At 49.9% G+C, this 20,231-nt stretch overlaps 1 long non-coding RNA gene across 1 annotated transcript in view; it reads left to right on the forward strand.

Moving 5' to 3' along the window:
• Nucleotides 1-20,231, forward strand: part of LOC309974630 — a 79,694-nt gene that overhangs the window by 34,559 nt on the left and 24,904 nt on the right. The window contains exon 2 of the long non-coding RNA XR_014326892.1: nt 12,797-12,876. This is a non-coding gene — a long non-coding RNA (uncharacterized lncRNA). The remainder of the gene's footprint in view (nt 1-12,796; nt 12,877-20,231) is intronic.

Here is a 20,231-nt window from a genome sequence, read left to right on the forward strand (position 1 = left end):
CTTCATGGCCAAAAAACCGAGGCATAGAACAGAGGCAATACTGTAACAAATTCTATAAAGACTTTAAAAATGGTCCACATCAAAAAAAAAATCTTAAAAAAAATAAAATTTATAGAGAACAGGGAACTTAGAATAGCCGAACAATTTTGAATGAGATTCAAAAGTTACTATAAATTAACTATAAACTGTCAAGTAGTAACAATTCTGAACAAAATGTCAAGTGTTACTATAAAGGTGCATTCATCAAGAAAGTATGGTATTGGCCTAAGGATATACCTAGACATCAGTGGGATTAATAGACCCTCAATGGTACATGGTTAGCTTGTATTCAGTATAGCTGCCAAAGCAATTCCATGGGGTAAAGTCTCTTCCATACATGGTGCTGGAACAACTGGATGTCCATATAGAAAAAAACAAATCTTGACCTTACTTCACACCATACCCCAAACTAATTATGAAACCTGAACGTAAAAGCCAAAACTATAGAGGTTTTAGAAGTATGCATAGGAGAATATCTTTGCAAGCTTAGAATAGGCAAAATCTACTCATATGAGACACAGAGAACACTAACCAGTGTCTTCTTTTATGAAGCATTGACTTCATAAAATTCAAATGTCCTGCCCATCAAAAGCCACTGTGAGAAAATTAATAGGTAAGCCATAGACTGGGGAAAAAATTGTGATAGGTAGATAGGGATATCTATAAATAGATCATAGATAGATAGATAATAGGTAGATAGATAGATAGATAATAGATAGGTAGATAGATAGATAGAGACATCTATAGGTAGATACACAGATAGATACCTGAGAAAGGATTTGTATTTAGAACATATCAAGAACTTGTGCAACTGAATAATAAAAAGATTTCCAACCCAGTAATTGAATAAATGATCCCGATTAAGATATTGAGTTCAGAGTTCACTTTATATATAGTCTCTGGAGGCAAAGAAATGAAAGTTGAATTATACTATGAGAAAATCCACTCCCTCATCAATAAGGCTCTCCAGGCTTTCACAACCACATGAATTCAAGATACAGTATCACAATTCCAGTCACCTTTGGTGTATTCTGTACAGAGGGTCTACACAGACCTTTGGAAAGATTAGCCGGATAACCCTCACGGTTTCCTTAAAGCACAGGTGAGGGAGTGAACAGTTCAGCTTAATCCCATAAAGAGAGGAAACTGCGGAAGATCTGCTCCTGAGCGGCAGCAACCTTGACTCCAGGCAGACACACAGATGCGCGCTGTCGCCAAGGCGGGACCAGCTCTGCCAGAGCTCGCCTTTCCCACCCTTTCTGATTGACTCACCCGCCCGCCCACTCAGCACTTAATCATGCCCCCCTCTATGTGGAAGTCAGGGCTTGTAGCTTGACTGTGGGCTCTCCTTCGAGGAGCCTCTGGTGACTCATTTCCTGCTCCAGCACAGGCTGGGAGCCCAGGGTCTCCACGCCTGCCGTCTCCTGCACTCCCCTCCACCTTGCCCACGGCTGCCCTTGACGTTGCTGTAGAGTAACAGTAGTAACGTCTCTCTGCGAAACCCCGGTGTGGACTTCTGGGCCCCAAAGCTTCACCTTCGTGCCGCCCTCGGAGCCGTCGCGTGTGCTGGTGCCTCACCCGCAATGCCGTTCCCATCCTTCAGCTACCCAAACAGCAGCGCCGTCGGTAGCCACCATGTCCACAAGGTCCCCCCCCGCATCCTCTCTCCTCCCAGCGCGTCATCCCGGGAACTTTACAGTGTGTACCACTCGACAGCTTTGTCCTCCTCGGGGAAGACAGACAAGAAACTTGTAAACACATAAATAAGACAATTCAAAGTACAGAGAGGCGTTGTGAAGACAATAAAACAGGCTGCTTGACTTGCAAATGAAGCGTGGTGGCATAACCTCTGAGGAGGTGACTTCTGAGGACAGACCTGAGGGATGAAAGGGAGCCAGCCTTGCACAGATCCCGGGGAGAATGCATCTGCCGGCAGGCACAGCAAGTTCAAAGGCCCTGGGGCATCCTTGGGGCATTTGAGGGAAAGAAAGAAAAGCAGCGTGACCGGGGTCGGGGGGGGGGGGGGGGTGAGTGGGGGTCAGTTGCGGGTAGGTGGACCAGGTCCGTTCAGGCGGGGCTGGGGGAGGTGAGGAGAGGCAGGTTGCAACCTAACTGTGGAACAAGGACAGGAGTGAAGGTGGTGTGCTGGGCCGTCTCTTGAGGTCGCCGGGACCCTACTTGTGAGAGGCATTTGGTCTTTTCTTCCATGGCCTCAGGAGTGGAGCTTTATCTGCCAGGCCTTCTGCCAGAAGTTCCACAGGCCACCCTGTTGGAAAGAAATTAGTTCCCATTCAGAGGACGCAGAGAGGGAGCTGCGGATTGAGAAGGCGGTAGACAGAAATCCTTCCCGATAGCCAGGACGGCGGTTAGGAGACAAGGCAGAGAATTTTCTAATAGCTTCCTTCCTCTTGGCTTCTTAGAACTAGAAAACCAACCTTGCATTTTACATAAATCAGACCGTCAGGAGAAACTCTCAGTGTCTCTGGGTGCTTGAAAAGAAAGAAAAAAAATCTCTAATGGCAAATAGGTGAGAAAGTGGAAGAATTCCTGCGTTGGAAGTGAGTGGTTCACAATTCAGTTTCCAGTCCATTAGCACTGAGCTTTGAGAGGCCAGATAAAGGGGCGTGATCGGTGAATTTCCTCTCTCTTTATAATCGTAACCAGAACAACAGGCATGTTTTGAACACACCCTGGGAGCCAGGCACACATAACGTTAAGTAGCTTACCTGGAAAATTTACAATCTTCATTTTTCAGGTGAAGGTCGGGAGGTTGAGGAATGTGCCCATGATCGTGTGCCTGGGCAGCAGAACAGCCAGGACCCAAACCCTGATTCTCGACTCTGGGGTCTTAACCCCTGCCTCTGGGTGGCTGTGCACTTTCAGCATCTGCTCCTGGCCTGCCGGGCGCTGGCAGAGCTGCTCCCTGGGCCCGGCAGCTGCCCCGAGGCCGGTCCTGTTCAGGCAGAAGCCGCCACCCCTTGGGGAGCTGGCCGCCACCGTCAGGGCTGAAGGCCGAAGCAGAAGGGAGACCCAGGATTGGCAGAGTCAGGACGATCCCTATTTATGCTCCCCTTAGGGGAAAAGGTGAGGAAATTGTGGTTCTTATGAACGCGTTCACCCTGGCCTCTCGTTCACTGCACATCTGAGCGCACCCAGCCCTCTCCAGGAGCTCCTTCCTAGGGGGTGGCTGAGATGTGAGCCATGGAGGAGAAAGTCCTCACACTGGTTGTTAAAGTAGGTTCCATCTCTTAGGTGGTGTGACCCTCAAGGCTGAGCATGTAGTCCGAGCAGAGGCCCTAGACACGTGCTTGTCTAGATACAAAGATGGAACCGAACTGGTCAGCAAAATTGGTTTAAAATAAGAGCCAGATGTGACAGGGAGGGGCGCCCTTGGCGAAGGCAGTTTGCCCCCAGCCAGTCCCATGGGTTGGCGCTCCTCCAGGCGTGCCCCCTCCAGATGCTGGCATCCCATGGCAGGCCCGGGACCCTGATGTGCCTCTGTGTGGTGGGTGGAACTGAGGCCCCCAAAACGTGCGCCCAAGTCCCAACTCCCGGAACCTGTGACTGTAGACTTAACCTGGGGAAAATGCCTTTGCAGATGTATTTAAGATCTAGAGATGAAATCACTTTGGATTTCGAGTGGGTCCGAAGTCCCATGACGGGTGACGTTATAAGAGCAGAGGGAGGTCTGGGACACGGACACACGGGAGAGAAAAGGCGCGAGAAGATGAAGCAGAGGCTGGAGTGGTCAGCCCAAGCCCAGGCAGCTGGGAGAGGAAGGCAGGGATCCTCCTCTGGGGCCTCCAGCGGCTGCAGGGTCTGGCCAACACCTTGAGTTTGGACTTTCGGCCTCCAGAATCACGGTGGAGACAGGGGAGTCTCTGTCGTTCTAAGCTGCCAGTTTGTGGTCATTAGTAAAGCATCCCTAGAAACTGACAGAAGGTTCTATTGCCCCTCATCATGAGGCCTGACTCACTAGCTACACTGCACCCGCTCCATCCCCAGGGCAAGGGGTTCCCTGTTTCCAGGGAGAAATGCAACCGAGAAGGGGAGGCCACCTCTGTCCAGTGCTGTCCCTTGTAGCAGAGCCCTGGGCAGGAGACGGATGCTGGCCGTGGTCCAGCTTCAGAAAGGCCCCCGCTCGGCACTGGGGTGGACCCCTCCTCCCCGCCGCACTCTGGGCAGCTTCTGGGGGTCCGGCCAGGCCCCTCGACCCTGCTGGGGGGTGCGGAGAGGTGGGGCGCAGGTCGGTTTGTCTTCGCTGATTCCCTCCCTTCTCTTCTTCCCTCTCTTCTGGAGCTCTAGGCTCCGGAGTCCCCCAGGGGTTCTCCCGGCCCTTCTCGGAACGGGCCCTGATGGAGCCGCTGCGTCCACGTCGCACAGGCCCGTTTTCCTCGTTGACCCACCTTGAGTGCTGAGTGCTTCCAGTTTCTTTGGTCACATGTTTACCAGCAAGTCCCACAGAGGGCTAATCCCATCTTTTCCGTGTGGAGTTTTCTAGTTTCGCTCTAAGCACAGTTTCCAGGTTCTCGAGGGGTGGGAGGCACCGCATGGTTGGGGCTCCGTGGGGACACCCACCAGGGGACAAGCTGGTCCTCTGTGAGCTGAGTAGCCACAGCGAGATGCCAGAGGGATGGGCAGGTTCGTCCTTACTGCTCTTTTTCTCCTGTGTCTGTGTGCGTGCGTGCGTGTGTGTGAGACTGAATGTGTGTGCATGTGTGTGTGCATGTGTGAGACTGAACGTGTGTGTGTGAGACTGAAAGTGCATGTGTGTGAGACTGTGTGTGCGCGTGTGTACACGTGTGTGTGAGACTGAACGTGTGTGTGTGAGGGACTGTGTGTGTGTGTGTGTGTGTGTGTGTGTGTGTGTGTGTTGAGGTAGGAGCCAGTCACTCGCCACCACAGTTTCTTCTCACTAAATGAAGGGAGACTTTGAAGTTCTTACTCTTTTTCCTGTCAGTGCTAAACCCCTGAGATTCTGTGGAGCTCGTCCCAGGAGAATTTAAAACCAGAAACAGCGAGCCCGCGAGTGCTTTCAGCAGCTCCAGCTTACAGAGCGCTCCAAATCCACAAGAGAAAAAAGAACGCTTTCAGATCCTCTTCCTCCTCCACTGGCGTCTGCAGCAACCAGCGCCTTCGGCACAATCTCCTGCTCCCTGGGAGGCACCACTCTTGTGGTTTGGTTTCACATCTGTCCTTGAGCCGCCCTCCAGCGGGTGAGGCTGCCGCCTGCAGCGCGGGGCTGAGGCCGGTGCGAGCTTCGCCCTCGGCCCCGGAGGCGAGTTCCCAGGCGGCCCCCTCGCGGCTCAGTGCCCCCTTTCCTTGACCACGGTAAAGAAGGACAGTAAAGCCAAGGACTTGCGTTGCAGAAAGAAATAGACCCAGGGGCGTGCAAGAGCAGGGAACGCCGTGATGAGGGCTCCGCAGCACATCTGCGCAGCTCCGTTTCATTCACTCCTGCATCCCCAGTGGTCCCACCATCCCAGACTCTCAGGATGTCGGAGGAATTGGGGTCGCTCACGTGAAGATGTTGTGGCCTCACATGCCAGCCCTCACGGGAGGGCTTTGCGCCACTTTCCCTGCCCTTCCTCCTTTGCTTTGTCTGCCCTGTGTCTGTGGATGTGGTTCGGGGAGCGGGGAGGGCGGGTGAGTAGGGATTGATCGCCCAGAAACGGTCCTTCTTATGACGCTGGGCCCCCCTTGGCCTTGTCAAGCTCCATCCAGTGGAAAGACCAGCCCAGGTACAGACCCCACCCAGTGGTTTATGGGGGTTGATGTGTAACTCTGGTTCCCAAGACACACAAGGTTTTACGGAAACACCCGAAGGAACTTCTTGGCCAGCCCACTACACTCAGATACAGTCTAAGAATAGTACGGTCCAGCTGCGGTCTCGTCCTCCTAGGCGCCTTCATTAATTCATTCCACTTGAGAAACAGTGACTGTGTGCCTTCCGGGTGCCGGCCCTCGTTCAGGATGCTGGGGGGCCGCGCAGGTGAACAAACCCGCCGTGGATCCTGCTCTGGGCCCAGGCGGTTGGCTTCCTTTCCTAATGCTGAGGAAGTGCCCAGGCAGGAGAACGCGTCTGTCCCCTCCCCGCCCCAAGTGTGTGGATACTGGGGTTCAGTGCCTGCCCCAGCTCCCACGTTTGAGCGCCCCATCTCCACCTTTGGTCTGCAGGGAGCCAGAGCTCCACCACCCCTGCGCCCAGCAGGCTTCTGGCCCCGGGCCTGGCCTTGCTCTTTCAGGCGTACAGCACCCTCTGTTGGTGACCCACATGTAATACCCAGGCCTTCAGCTGGGACACCGTGCAGCCCTGGTAGCCTTTTCTGCTCATCTGAGCCCGGTGTGTGCTGTTCACCCATCCAGCCATCTATCCATCCGTCCAAACAGCCACTGCTGAGTGCCAGACCCTGTCCGAGGGGGTGAGGATATAAAAATGTAAAGATAAATTTTCTGTCTTCATCACAAGGTAAATTTTCAGTCTTCTCACAAGTTTCAAGTTCAGCTCCGTTCCGCTGAATGAGGATCCCAGTGCTGGTGGCTGGATGGGGCCTGGGGTGCATTCCAGGTCCCATTATCTCTTTCAGAGGATGTGGCCTGAGGGTCCTCTCGTCAAGTGGACCCTTCGTGGTTGTCCTGTGCGTCCTACAATTTCCCAACCTAACTGGGCAGATCTGTCCCCACTCTGACTCTGTGCTACACGTAGAATAATGGGCTTAATTCCCCCGGGGGGACAAACTCCTATCCCCCAAAACTACCTCCCCCACCCTGGCCGCCCTGGAACTCCTCCCTTCCCCTCCCTAATGGGAGCCCACTGGCCATGGGCGTGAGCAAAATGGGCAGGTCCCAATCAGGATCTCCTGCCACCTTCCCTGCAGCCACCCGCTGCCGCTGGGCTCTGTGCACCTGCTCAACCCCACCTTCAGGAGGCTGGTCCGCCACAAATCCCTCCATCTTCTAAAGGCAAATGCACACACCTTGCCTCTCAGCGGTGACCGTGGAGAAACTCACACTCCCTTTCTTGCACCAGCAAGTCTCAGAAAAACGCAGGCGTTGTGGCATGGGGCCCCCCAGAGGCCAGCAAGGGTTACCACATGCCCTCAAAGTGAAGACAGCCTCTCCTCAGAGGGACCAGCCTTTCAAGTCCAGAGTGTTTCTCGCCGGCAGAAACACAGGGCCCAAGATTTTTTCTGTCTTTCTCTTCCGGTATTTCTGCGGTTTAACTCTTTTTAAAAAGTATTTTATTATGGTTGATTTACAATGTTGTGTTAGTTTCAGGTGTGCAGCAAAGTGGATCAGTTATACATATACACATATCCACTCTTTTTTAGATTCTTTTCCCATGTAGGTTATTACAGAATATTGAGTAGAGTTCCCCGTACTATACAGTAGGTCCTTGTTGATTATCTATTTTATATATAGTAGTGTGTATGTGTTATCTATTTTATATATAGTAGTGTGTATATGTTCACCCCAATCTCCTAATTTATTCCTCCCTCCACCCCGGTTTAACTCTTTTTAAGCTTTTGTTTCAATATAGCAGCTTGAATTCATATATTATACAATATATTATACATATAATTATACATACATTATACAATATATTCATATATTCCTGTGTATGAATATATACAATTCATATGTTTATATATTACATGAATTGTATAATATATGAATTATACATACATTATACAATTCATACATTCTACAATATATAATATATGAATTCATATGTGATATAATTCACCCATTTAAAGTGTATGATTCCGTGCTTTTAGTATATTCAGAGTCTTGTAACCATCACCACAATCAACTTTAGAACCTTTTCCTCCCCCCAAAAAGAAGCCTGTCACCCCCATTAGCTGTCACCCCCCACTTCCCCCCGAGCATGCCGAGCCCCTGGCAGCCACACACCTCCTTTCTCTCTCTGTGATTTGCCTGTCAGGGATAACTCGTGTGATTGGAATCACATAATATGTGGCCTTTTGTGTCTGCCTGGCTTCTGTCACAAAACAAGCTCTTTCTCCTTAGTTCATCTGCAATTTAATTAGACTGATAATATAGCCCATCAACCCAAACGGGACACTTGTAGAGTGAGAGCGGTGCGGTGCCCTTGATAATTACCCTGTGACATCAGGCACGCACATGGGCCACCCCTAGTCAACGTGGCAGAGGCGTGAGCGTCCTGCCTTCAACTGGAAATGGTTGCACCTCACATCCACTGTGAAGCCACCTGCCTCCCCTTCCCTAAATCAAAATTCGCAAATCACCCTCAGCAACCTCGGGTCTCACCAGGAACTGAAGTTAATTTACTTGTAGAGTTGCTAATGCTCTGTTCACAGCTGAAGCGTGCTCGTGATTTATGGGAGAAATAAGACTCATTTCCCCCAGAGATGAAAACTGGCAGTTGTATTTTTCATTTTGGAAGCATGAAATTTGACTGCACAGGGTGCAAACTGCAAAGGAAAGCGGGCGCAGAAAACACAGCTTTGTCACGACAAACATGAAAGGGATGGCGTGAACTGTGGGCCTTCAGAATGAGCCTCTCGGAGGCCTAATCGGGTGGGTCACACGTCGCAGCTCTGAAAAGAGCAGCATAACTATTCATTGTTGGGCTGTTAAAGCCACCTGGCTTGGTATCATCTCTCGCTGCGCCTGTCCCTCCCAGGTTCTTTTATGTACTCTCAGAAAATGGTTTCAGTGTTCGTAAACCAATGAAAAATTTGTTATTTTTACATCATAAGTATCTGCTGGGTGGAGATAGAAGTGATGCCTTTAGGACAACAGCTTCTCACGGTCGCTGCTGACTCATGAGCACGCGGTACGGTTCAGAAGTAGATGTGTTTAACTATCGATGCCTACCCCTCACCCCGCCTTGCTGCAGTAAGGCGTTATGAAATAAGGAGGTCTCTACCACCAGACACCTGCATCACTGTCATCAAACGAGCATTGATGGTCCCCCCACATGCAAGATGCTCTGCACCATGCTGACGGGGCTGCAAACAAAATACACTTGGGCTGCCCTGGAACGCTGCACACACAGACACAATTATATGTAGTAACCAAGAAGCCATCTTCTCCAAACCTCTGGCTCCCATCATGCCCCTGCCTCAGCCTCGAGCCTAAATTCTCTAAGAAACCGAGTGATGTTCCTGTGATTTGTGTTCTGAATTCACTGCCCAGGTCGATTGAGGGCCACCTGTCAGTGTGGCCAGGGATCACCCCCTGTGGAAGCTGGTTTTGATTCCCCCTATTCAGATGCAGGAACATCCTTGGAGCCAGACGTTGCGTCTAGACGCTTCCAAGCCAAGGAGGACCCTCATACCAGTCCGGTTCTGGGCCCCAGATGCCCACGTGCTCCTCTGGTGTCCCAAGCAGCTTTTGTTTGTGTGTGTTTTGTGTCTGAGCTCATCCATCTGGCTCCCCTTCTGCCACCTTTTCTTCTGTTTACACCCACAATCTCAATTTGTCTTCCAGCTCTTTCCAAACCAATTAGGCTATGGACAGATTTAGTCCATTTCTAGGCCAGATGCTCAAATACATCCTTTTCTGCATTAAAAATAATCGAAGTAGGCTCCCAGCCAGCCGCAGGATTTACAGACCCTGGAAATTCTAGGAGAAATCCGCAGAAATCTTTCTGATTCCGGCGCAATCCCCACATTCATTCAGCAGGGGGAAAAAAAGGCATTGATTTCATGGGAGCATGGAAAGCATCTTAAGTGTTGGTCAGAGCACCCAGTCTCTCACAGTCAGAAGATCTGGCCTGGACCACCTGGTACCTTTCTTTCCCGATGCGATGTTCCTCTCCAGTGAGGTCACGCACCGCTCCTGGGCAGGGCAAGCCGCTTCTCCCAGCATTTGCGTATCCATCCCCTCCAGCCGGGGAAGCTGGGGTTTTCTTGTCAGCACTATGCTCTCCACTTTGTTGCTTATTCGGGTGCTGTTTATACAAATACGTCATATTCTCTATGTGTGTCGCGTGTTTAAGCTAGGACCATCATTTCTCACCTCATCTTAAAGCTTCGGGAAAGGGTTTGCTGATGAAATGGGTATGGTGTTCCAAGGAGAAAAAGCTCACGTCATCATGCCCAGGGGAGGAAAACAATTCCTTAGCTGGAGCCCAGCGGAGAGCTTGCAGAGCAGGTGTTTGTGCCTCTGGGAAAAAATCATACGATGCTGCGGGTTTCCTTGCTGACGGGAGAGCTGCCCACAGGCAGGTACCTCCTGGCCATTCATGCTCACGCAGAGGCCTCCCTCGGCTTCCCGGGGAGAAAAGCCAGTGTCAGAATCCAGTGTGCGAAAGACTCCAGCCTACTCCCAGGAACCTCAATTAGGTGTCGTAGGTGAGGCCCCGGAACCTGCAGGTGAACTGGATGCAGGAGTTGCCAGCTGCAGAATCTGGCCACGGTGTACCATGGCCTCCCTGGATCGCCCAGGATGCTGAGCTCCAAACACAGGTGCTGTCATGCTGCCCGGAGGTCCAGTTGGGAGCCTCAAGGGTTAGAGCAGAGGGGGGACACATCATACCTGGGGGCCAGGTGGAGCACCCTGCGTGCAGCCCATGGGCACCGTGAAGGGCCCCTCATCAAACGTACAGGCAGAGAAACGCTGTCCCAAGTCACCCCACAGGAGCCATGGGTCCAAGCGTCGGAGGAAAAGAGAGGGGTCAAATGTCACCCACGATTGTCCCAACACCATAGGTTAACCGCGAAGGTCAAGGCTTCTCAAACAAAACCAGCTCTCATTTATAGATTGAGACTGACATTGCCCCTAACTGCGTTCTATACTGTATGTATGAGCCGCGTGGTGTCATTTACTGAGCATTTACTCTGGGCCACAAGGTGGGGCATCCTTCCTGTGGGAGGCGATGGCGTGTGAAGACCCTGAAGAGGACGGTGCTCCCCCTGCCAACCCCACCATCGCTCTCTCCTCGAAGTGTGGTCCGAGGCTGGCAGCGTCAGCATCACCTGGGGGGAGCGTGTTCGAAATGCAGGCTCTCAGGCCCCCAGCCCCTCTGAGTCAGAGTCTGCCTTCTAACCAGACCCGCAGGTGATTTGAAAGCAAGTTAACAATTGAGACGCACCGTTCCGCTCCTCCGAGGACCCGTGGAGGCTCCCATCTCCCCATCAGTGATGCTTTTCTTGTTTCTGTCTGAACAAGTAAATGTGCCTCAGCCCATACTTTTTTTTTTTTTTTCTTTTAAAGGCACAAGCCCAGATTCCTATTAATAAATGAATTCCCAGTGAGTGATTTCCAAAGCCAGAGGGGACACGGCATGGCTGAGCTCCAGGAGGAACGGGTGGCGACTGCAGCAAACGGCACCGTCCCCAGCACCGCCCAGGGTGTTTTATAAACGGCCAAGTCTATCCCCGTATTAAACATCCGAGCCCCCAGCCATAGAAACACAAGGCCTGCGTTTCCTGACGCTGTGGACTTGGACGGGGCCTCCTCTGCGGCGGGGAAGCCAGTGGCAACGGGAGCCTGCAGGGACCCGGCTCTGTGCCCTGCTCTGAACACAGGCGTGTTGGAGGCCGATGGGGCTGTGCCCAGGATGGGGCCATCGGCCGGGCTGTGAGAGGCCTCCGCTGGTCTGACGCTCCATCCAGAATAAAGCAGGCTTGAGCTTTACCAGCTCCCCTGGATGACAGATTAGGTGTGACCCGGTGGACGGAGTGCTCGTCTCAGGCTGGCGGGGAGAAGGCTTCCGTGCCGGCCTCAGGGCTGGAGCTACTGTGCCTTAACCATCTGTCTACAGCGGTGGCATCGTCCTCACCTCCCACCTGTTCTACGAAAGAGTCAAGGACCCTAGGGACCGGATTTCAAACACTTCCCTGTGGCCCGGGCCACATCCTTAGGTTCTAAGGATGTCATCTAGTCCTGATACAGACTTGCTTGGTATGGGCCTCCTGCGGTTGCTATAATCAGTATTAGAATCAAGGCTAGAAGTCGTTGCTGAGAAGTGGCGGCGAGGAAGGAGGCTCGTCAACGAGCCCGCCAGCGTCAGATGCAGAAACTGCTGCGAAGAAAACTTCTTTGCTGAGTCCTCAGCCTCAAAGTGGCGACAGTGTTAACTCTCTCGCAAGGCTTTTCAGAGGAACAGAGGAGGAGACATCAATGCAATTGCCTCGTGCGTATTAGGCATGTGGTAAATGCTTGTAGGATCTGGAATCTTCCTCTTTACCACTGAGTAGAACATGGAATAGGGAAAATCCATTTTGGAGTCAATCCCCAAGGCTCGGTTTCCGGCACACGACGTGGGTATCACGTGAAGGCGATTTGACCCAAAGGTATTAGCGTTCATGGCGGAGCTGTGCTGTGTTTACAGGGGGCCCTGATGCAAGGCAGAGGCTCAGCTCCGTCACAGCCTCATCAGGAGACAGTGGAAACTCAAACACTATGGATTCTTTCCTGCCAGGCTTTTTTTTTTTTTTTTTTTTTTTGGAGTATAGTCACTTTACAATGTTGTGTTAGTTTCTGTTGTACAGCAAAGTGAATCAGCTATACGTATACATATATCCCCTCTTTTCTGGATTTCCTTCCCATTTAGGTCACCACACAGAGCATTGAGGGGAGTTCCCTGTGCTATACGTAGGTTCTCATTAGTTATCTATTGTATACATAGTTGTGTATATATGTCAGTCCCGATCTCCCCATTCATCTCATTCCCCCATCCCCCCTTGGTATCTATACATTTGTTCTCTACATCTGTGTCTCTGTTTCTGCTTTGCAAATAAGTTCATCTGTATCATTTTTCTAGACTACTCAGCCATAAAAAGGAACGAAGTTGGGCCATTTGCAGACACGTGGCTGGACCTAGAGAGTGTCATGCAGAGTGAGGTAAGTCAGAAAGAGAAAAACAAATGCCGTAAAATACCGCTCATATGTGCAATCTGCCAGGCTTTTCTGGAACACCGAACCCCCTTGATCTGTCTACCTTCCCACCTGTGGGCTCACATAAGCCAGTAGAGGGCAACCTTCCCCCCGGGAGGTGTTACCTAAGGCAGGGCCAGCTGTGTGGACAACTTGGGATTTTCCCGCGGGCAGGTTGGTACCACATCCTGTCAGCCAGGCCTGTTCTGCTTTTTACAGGGAAACAGCTGCCTTCTTGTGCCCAGCCTCTCCCAACAGTGTGTCATCACAGGCCACTCCTGGGCCGCTAGGTTCTGTGTGGTGGTCAGAGGCAACCAGCGGCCCCGCTCAAGAGAATTTAATTCTCACCGTATGTGTAAGGGCCGACTCAGTAATTTTGCAAGCATTGTTTAAGTATTTGGGAACGTTTTGTTCATTAGACAACCAAAGTACTTAAAAAGAAAATTAAACATATTTTCATTATAAAAGCACTATGAAATGTCCAAGGGAATTTAATTAGCCAAAAGTTCTAAAGTCCTTTTGTAAACAATTACTTGAATTTAAATAGATTTCTAAGTGAAATCATAAGATTTGTTAAGTTCGACTGAAAAGCTTGAGAAAACCTGGGTTTTACAATGCGTTCCTTTAAAAAAAAATTGAACACTGTATTCATTTTTAACACCAAAGTCGCCTGTTTTGGTACTCAGTCTCCTTTCAGGACCACAAAAAACATGCAACAGCAAAGGTGCATAGGAGAAACCGGGTGATGTGTTTCCCCAGGGAAACATGATTTTTCTTACCTGTTCTGAGTCTTATTCTTTTCCCACTGGATCTGCTTTTGCCCTTTGAGGGAGAGAAGAAAAATGTGAATTCAGTGTGTTGTCAGAGACGGACGATTTCACACGCTGAGCTCTATTTTTCTGCTAGAAAGTAATTCCTTCCTCCCTATCTCCTCCTAATAAATGATCTTCCATCTTGATTCTGTCTCCCTGAGATATCTCATCTACTTCTGGATCCGAAAGCTCTATGACTTCTCTTCCAAACACCGGTCCCCTGACTCAGATACTAGCTGTCCCTAGGATGGGATGCTGTCATCTCGAATTCAACACATCTCAGTGATCTCCTGTGCCTCCTTTTTCATGTCACCCGGCTCAGAACCTCAGGCATCTTTAATGTCTTTGCCGTGGACCACTTTTATTTAATAAGATCATTCGTTCTTAGAATTTCCTTACCACCGCCATTACCGTTAGAGGCCAAGTTCTTACTTCCAGACCACAAGAACTTTTTTTTGGAGGGAGGGGGATTTTTTTGGATTGATATATAATTCACATCCCATTGAAATTCACTTGCTTAAAGTATACAGTTCTGTGTGTGGTTTTTACTATATCCTCAGGTATGTACAAATATAACCACCACCCAGCCCCAGAACACGTTCATCATCCCCCAGGGAAATCCTGAACAATGACTTTTGAATGAGCCTTATTGCTGCTGGTCTTTGCACTTAATTAAATATACCTAGAGGTGGTTTGAGGATTAAGCCGTGTTCGGTTCAAATTCTGAGAGCGCCATGCTGTCCTTAGCTGAGGTGACTGTGGTGTCGAGGCTCTGAACCCCAGCAATACGACATACTGTTTTTGTGGCCTTAATATTTCCTGTGCCCAGTTTTATCATCTGTAAAATAGGACAACAATGGTACAGTATGAGAATAAGATAAACTGGCATGACGTGAGCAATCAATGAACGTAAGTTGTTATTTTATAAACTTCTCATCCAACCATATAACTTTAATGCATCTTCTTAGAATTTTAATTTTGAGATGACTGTAAATTCACATGCCATTGCAAGAAATCATACAGAGAGATTACTCAGTTTTCCCCAGCGGTACCATCTTGAAAAACGATTGTCCAAATCACCACCAGAAAATTGACATTGATGCGCACAAGATACAGAGCATTTCTGCCATGACAAGGATCCTACACGTTGCCCTTTCATAGCCCCCCACTCACTCCTTAGCCCCTGGAAATTCTGAATCTGCTCTCTGTTTTATCATTTCAATCATGTTAAGTCAATGCGACCATAGGGTAGTTGGGATTGACTTTCTTCACTCAGCACAATTCCCTTGAGTTCCATCCAAGTTGCCGTTTGTAGACACTGGATACACTTTCCTTGCCGAGTAGTGCCCTTCGCTGTGGATGGACCACACGTTGTTTGACCATCTGCCCACAGGTTTCCAGATTTTCACCATGACAATAATGCGTATTTATTCAGACTTCACTGCTGAGAAAGAACTCTTTCGTAGATCTCACCTGTCCAATACAATAGCTCTGGGAGACAGACCAGGCCATGTTAGCCTCACTTTATAGTGAGAAAATGGATTTGCCCAGTGTCACATAGGTTGTGCATGACAGAGCTGTCCCTCAGATCACCCGAATAAATACCCTGTGCTTTTTTTTTTTTTCACCATATCACTCTGCTTCCTTTATAAACTCATTCATTCAACAAACGTTTCCAGAGTGCCTGAGCTCCAGGAACACAAAAATGACAAGACACTGTCCTTCCAGAGCGTATGTTAGAGGGCAGTCAGAAATTCAGATAACAAAATAACAACCCAGAAAGGTAATGACTGTGATGCTCAAGGTGGGAAAAGAGAAGATGTGTTTGAATATGTGTTTGGGGGCATCCTCACCAGGTCCCTGCACGTTGTGGGCATGGGAACTGGTGACAGTATCATGCAGTTGAAGGCAGTGGTATGTGTGTGCTGCTGTATAGAAGGTGCTACTGAAATTTCCCATGGAGTGTGACAGTTCCCTGAAGGTCATTGGCTGAGGACAGATGCAGGCTGGGACCAGATATTCTAATTTCTGTGACTATTCGAGTCCCCAGAATAAGCAGAGCCTTGTACGCAGAGACCCAGAGAAATACAACTTTCCTCGGGTGGCTTCCGCAAGAGGAGGAGAGACGTTCGCATTTGCCGAGAGACCCGGACCTCAGACCCTGGAGAAAAAGGGACCCTAAGAAAAGCACTGGGTCCACACAGGAAACGAGCCCCAGGGCTTCTCAGACCCACACCGCTGTCTCCAGGACAGCACACAGCGGTGGAATTCCCGCCACCAGTTTCAGAAATGACGCTGAGAGCAAGCCTGTCTTCACAAAGCTAGTCATCGAGTTGGGGAGACAGACCAACAGACACACGCGGCGTACCCAGTGTGACGGGTGCCATTCCAGGGCCCACAGGGTGAGCGCTGAGGACATGGGACAGCCCAGCAGAACGGTGCTGCAGGGCAGGCGGGACATTTGAAGGAATGTGGGAAGAGTTAAGAGCTAAGGCATAGCACCCCTCATCGAGTTTGTTGCCCACGGCCTCCCACCCCGTTCCCATCCGGGCAACACTAAAGAGAAAGCAAGAGCCCTGGATTTCTCGGCTGGGCAGGACCCAGCTACTTCAGGTCACAGCCCTGCCCTCGGGGGCTTATTCTCCACAGTTACTGGCCGGCCTCCGAAGCATCCTTCCTCCGCTGCAAGAAAGGGCTCTTGTTCGCTGCTGAATGGCTTCGTCAGCCTGCTTCCTGCCCACATCAGCTTGGAAGCCCAGAGGCTGCTTTTCGTTTTTGAACCACCTCCGCCCCTTTAAGTTCAAACTGATGACGCCGCCGTCAATTCAAACCTTATAAACATGGTATGGGTTTCCCCGGAGTCAGGAGGAGTTTATAAAAGTCACACTCACAAACATTTTGAGATGGGTCCCTGTCTGGCTTGGGGTTAGATTTAGGATGCTGTAGGGTAACACCCTTAAGAGCCTTAGAAGTCCTTTGACCAGCTGGGAGGTCTCGGAGACATGCCATTAAATATTCCTGAAACCGTAAAAGAGAACCACATCCTTGAGAGGACCCTTTTTTTTTTAATTTATTTATTTATGGCTGCGTTGGGTCTTCGTTGCTGCGTGCAGCCTTTCTCTAGTTGCAGCGAGCGGGGGCTACTCTTCGTTGCGGTGCGCGGGCTTCTCATTGTGGTGGCTTTTGTTGCAGAGCGTGGGCTCTAGGCACGTGGGCTTCAGTAGTTGTGGCTCACGGGCTTAGTAGTCATGGCTCACGGGCTCTAGAGCGCAGGCTCAGTAGTTGTGGCGCACGGGCTTAGTTGCTCCACGGCATGTGGGATCTTCCCAGACCAGGGCTCGAACCCGTGTCCCCTGCATTGGCAGGTGGATTCCTAACCACTGGGCCACCAGGGAAGCCCGAGAGGAACTTTTACCCTAAGGCCGTCTTACTTTGAGAACAACTTGCCTTCTGGAAAGGCTGGGAGTGTGAAGCAGTTTAATTTTGAACCCAGAAAGTCCTGGCTTCTTTATATAGCCTCTAAATTATATTTGAAAACTGAAAAATTCTTCTTCTAGTTCATTTCTCTTTATCTGTCCCTTATCTGCTGAAAGAAATCAGTTGACACTTTCAACCTTCTGCCCAAAACTTTCTTGGCCAAATCGCTATCCATTAGCTATGGCTGGTTTTATTTTCCACATTTCCACATTTGTCACAGTTGAGCAGGTGACAGCTTTGCTAAACTTTCCACCACTACATCACACGGATTCTTTTCCCTCCAGCTTCCGATAACAATTTCCTCGCTGCTTTTACAGGCCCGACAACGATCTTCCTAAAACTCTTTTAAGCCGTGGCACAGGCTTAAAGCCAGTGCCGTACGGTTTACGTTTTTAAATGTCAACACGCCGTTCCTGGTACCAATTTCCATTCTGGTTATCTGTCGCTGTGTAGCACACTGCCCGAAAACCTAGTGCCGTAAAACAGCAATATTTTCTTATCTCTCACGGTGCTGTGGGTTGACTGGCCACAGGTGGGCGGTGCTCATGGGGGTCTTTCCTGTGATCGCAGGCAGATGTTGCTGGGGGCTAACGTCGAGGATGTGAGACCAGAGAAAAAGGTCAGGGTTAGACCATGAAAGATCAGTGTGCCTGGTTAAGGAATTTTAACCTTAAAACATAGTCAGTAGGGATTCCTGGAAGAATTCTGAGCAAGGAAGTGAGGTTATTAGCCCTTTCATAAGAAAATAATGAGAAGCCGAGTGGGAGTGGAGGGAGGGAGAGGCCGGAGAGGCGCAGGTTGTTAGAAGGCCTGGGGGTGGGCAGAGGCGGTGGGGTGGGGGGAGAGATGAAGTTTAGGGGTAAAAAGTGATGTCCAGGCTCGTCTGCTTCTCTCCATCAGTCCTGGCAGCTTCTGCTGGAGGCTGCACCCAAGTTCTCGTCTTCAAGCCTCTAGGAGCGTGCTCAGGGTGGAGAGTGGTTCCAGAGGGCACTCTGTGGGGCTCAAAGACCACGCTACCCCCGTGTACTTGTCACGGGCTGAACTTAACTCATGCCCTCTGCTGTCATCTCACCTGTCAGCTTGATTCCAACTTTTGACGACTCTTTCCTCCCTGAGATACTCTCTTGCTTGCATGCCGTGTCCAAGACACCCCGTTCTCCTTCTTCTTCTGCCCCCTGCCTGCTTCTCCTCTGTCTCTCTGCGGATGTAGCATCCTCTACTTGGCTATTCCATGTCAGAGCCCCTCAAGCTCAGCCCTGGGCTCTCCTTACCCTTGTCTTGGAAACTTGACTTTGAACTCAAACGACTTCCAGTACTTCTTTGCTCTCATGACTCTTGTAACAGTTAGGATTTGGATTGACTGTAGATGAGAGCAAACTCCAAGTATCAGTAGCCTAAATGCTATAAAAGTATTTCTTTTCAGGGATCTAGTCTTCTTGTCGCTCTGCCATCCTCAACCTAGGACTTTTACCTCATGGTCCAAGATGACTTCTTGGGTTCCAGCCATCACAACCACATTTCTGTCAGCAGGCAGGAATAAGTCAGGAGGAAGGACACACCCTTTCCTTTAAGGATACTTGACAGAAGTCATACCTGGCACTGCTTATACTTCATTGGTTAAAGTTTAGTCAGGTGACCACCCTGGCTCAAGGGAGGTTTGGAAATGTATGGCCAGCTAAAAATTAGATGTTCTAAAACTAAAGAAGAAGGAGTAAGTGGATGGACAGCAGGTTCCAGCTAGTCTTTGCTACATCTCCCAGATACATACCTCCAGGCCAGACTTTTCTATAGCCCCTGCCACTTTGGTACTCAAATCTCAGGACCAAATATCCAAGACTGAACTCATGATCTCTCTCAAATTTGTTCCACTTCTGGTATTTCCTTTCGCGGTGAAGGGCACCCCAGTCTCTCCAGCCGTGCAAGCCAGACACCTAGGCGCCGTCCCTGGCTCCTAAGATGGATGGCGTTAATCGTTCACAGTTCATCCTTGCCGTGGCTTCCCTGGACAGAGTCTGATTCGCTGGCCCACTGTCTTTGGGCTTTGCCATTCGGCATCCTGGGGCTGATGGTATATGAGCAGACACTTATTAGGCCTTGTCCAGCCAGAGGCTTGAAATGTGCTTCTGTGTTTTGGCCTGGCCTCTTGCCCTTCTGACATCCACCATGGAAGAGCTTGGCCCCAGGTAACTGCAGATTCTAGAATGAGAAATACATGGATTGCCTGCAACCCGAAGCAGAAATGCCCCCAACCAACCTGCAGACCTATAACAAGAAAAAGAAATGAGTATTGTAACCACTGAGAATTGGGGGTTGTTCGTTATCCAACATTACAGTGGAAACCACTGTAACTGTGTGTTATTCTACTGCAGTGGAAACCCGATTAGTATAGTTACCTTGTACTTCCATATCTGCTCCTCCATTTAGTCCTGTCAGTTTATCTCGGTAATATCTCTAGAATCTCATCACATCTCTCCAGCTCCAGGACCACCATTACCTTAGCCAAGCTATGGCCACTTTGCCTGGACCACTGCAAAGCCTCCCGCCTGGTCCCACACCTCTGCTCTGGCCCCTCGGCATACAGCTCTCCACCCTGCAGCCAGACGCCCTTTGGAAAAGGTCAATCTCAGTTATTTATTTATTTGCTTGTTGGTTTGGTTTAGGTCACGCCTTGCGGCTTGCAGGACCTTAACTCCCTGACCAGGGATCAAACCTGGGCCCACGGCAGTGAAAGCGCCTTGTCGTAACCACTGCACCGGCAGGGGATTCCCGCCAGTCTCATTTTACAGAGGGATGGGTCTCTCCGCTTTCTTGTCCCAGGCGATTCTTTCATTCTCATTCATTTACAGATAACAGGGGGTTTCCCTATCCACGGGGCCACTGTTCCCCATACCCAGGTTACTATTTCACCATTATCTCTTGGGGGAAGAACTTTTTTAAATTTTATTTTATTGAAGTATAGTTGATTTACAATGTTGTGTTAATTTCTTCTATACAGCAAGGTGATTCAGTTATACATATGTGTGTGTGTGTGTG

Source organism: Leucopleurus acutus, assembly GCF_964270905.1.
Source record: "Leucopleurus acutus genome assembly, chromosome: 18".
Classification (NCBI taxonomy): domain Eukaryota; kingdom Metazoa; phylum Chordata; class Mammalia; order Artiodactyla; family Delphinidae; genus Leucopleurus; species Leucopleurus acutus.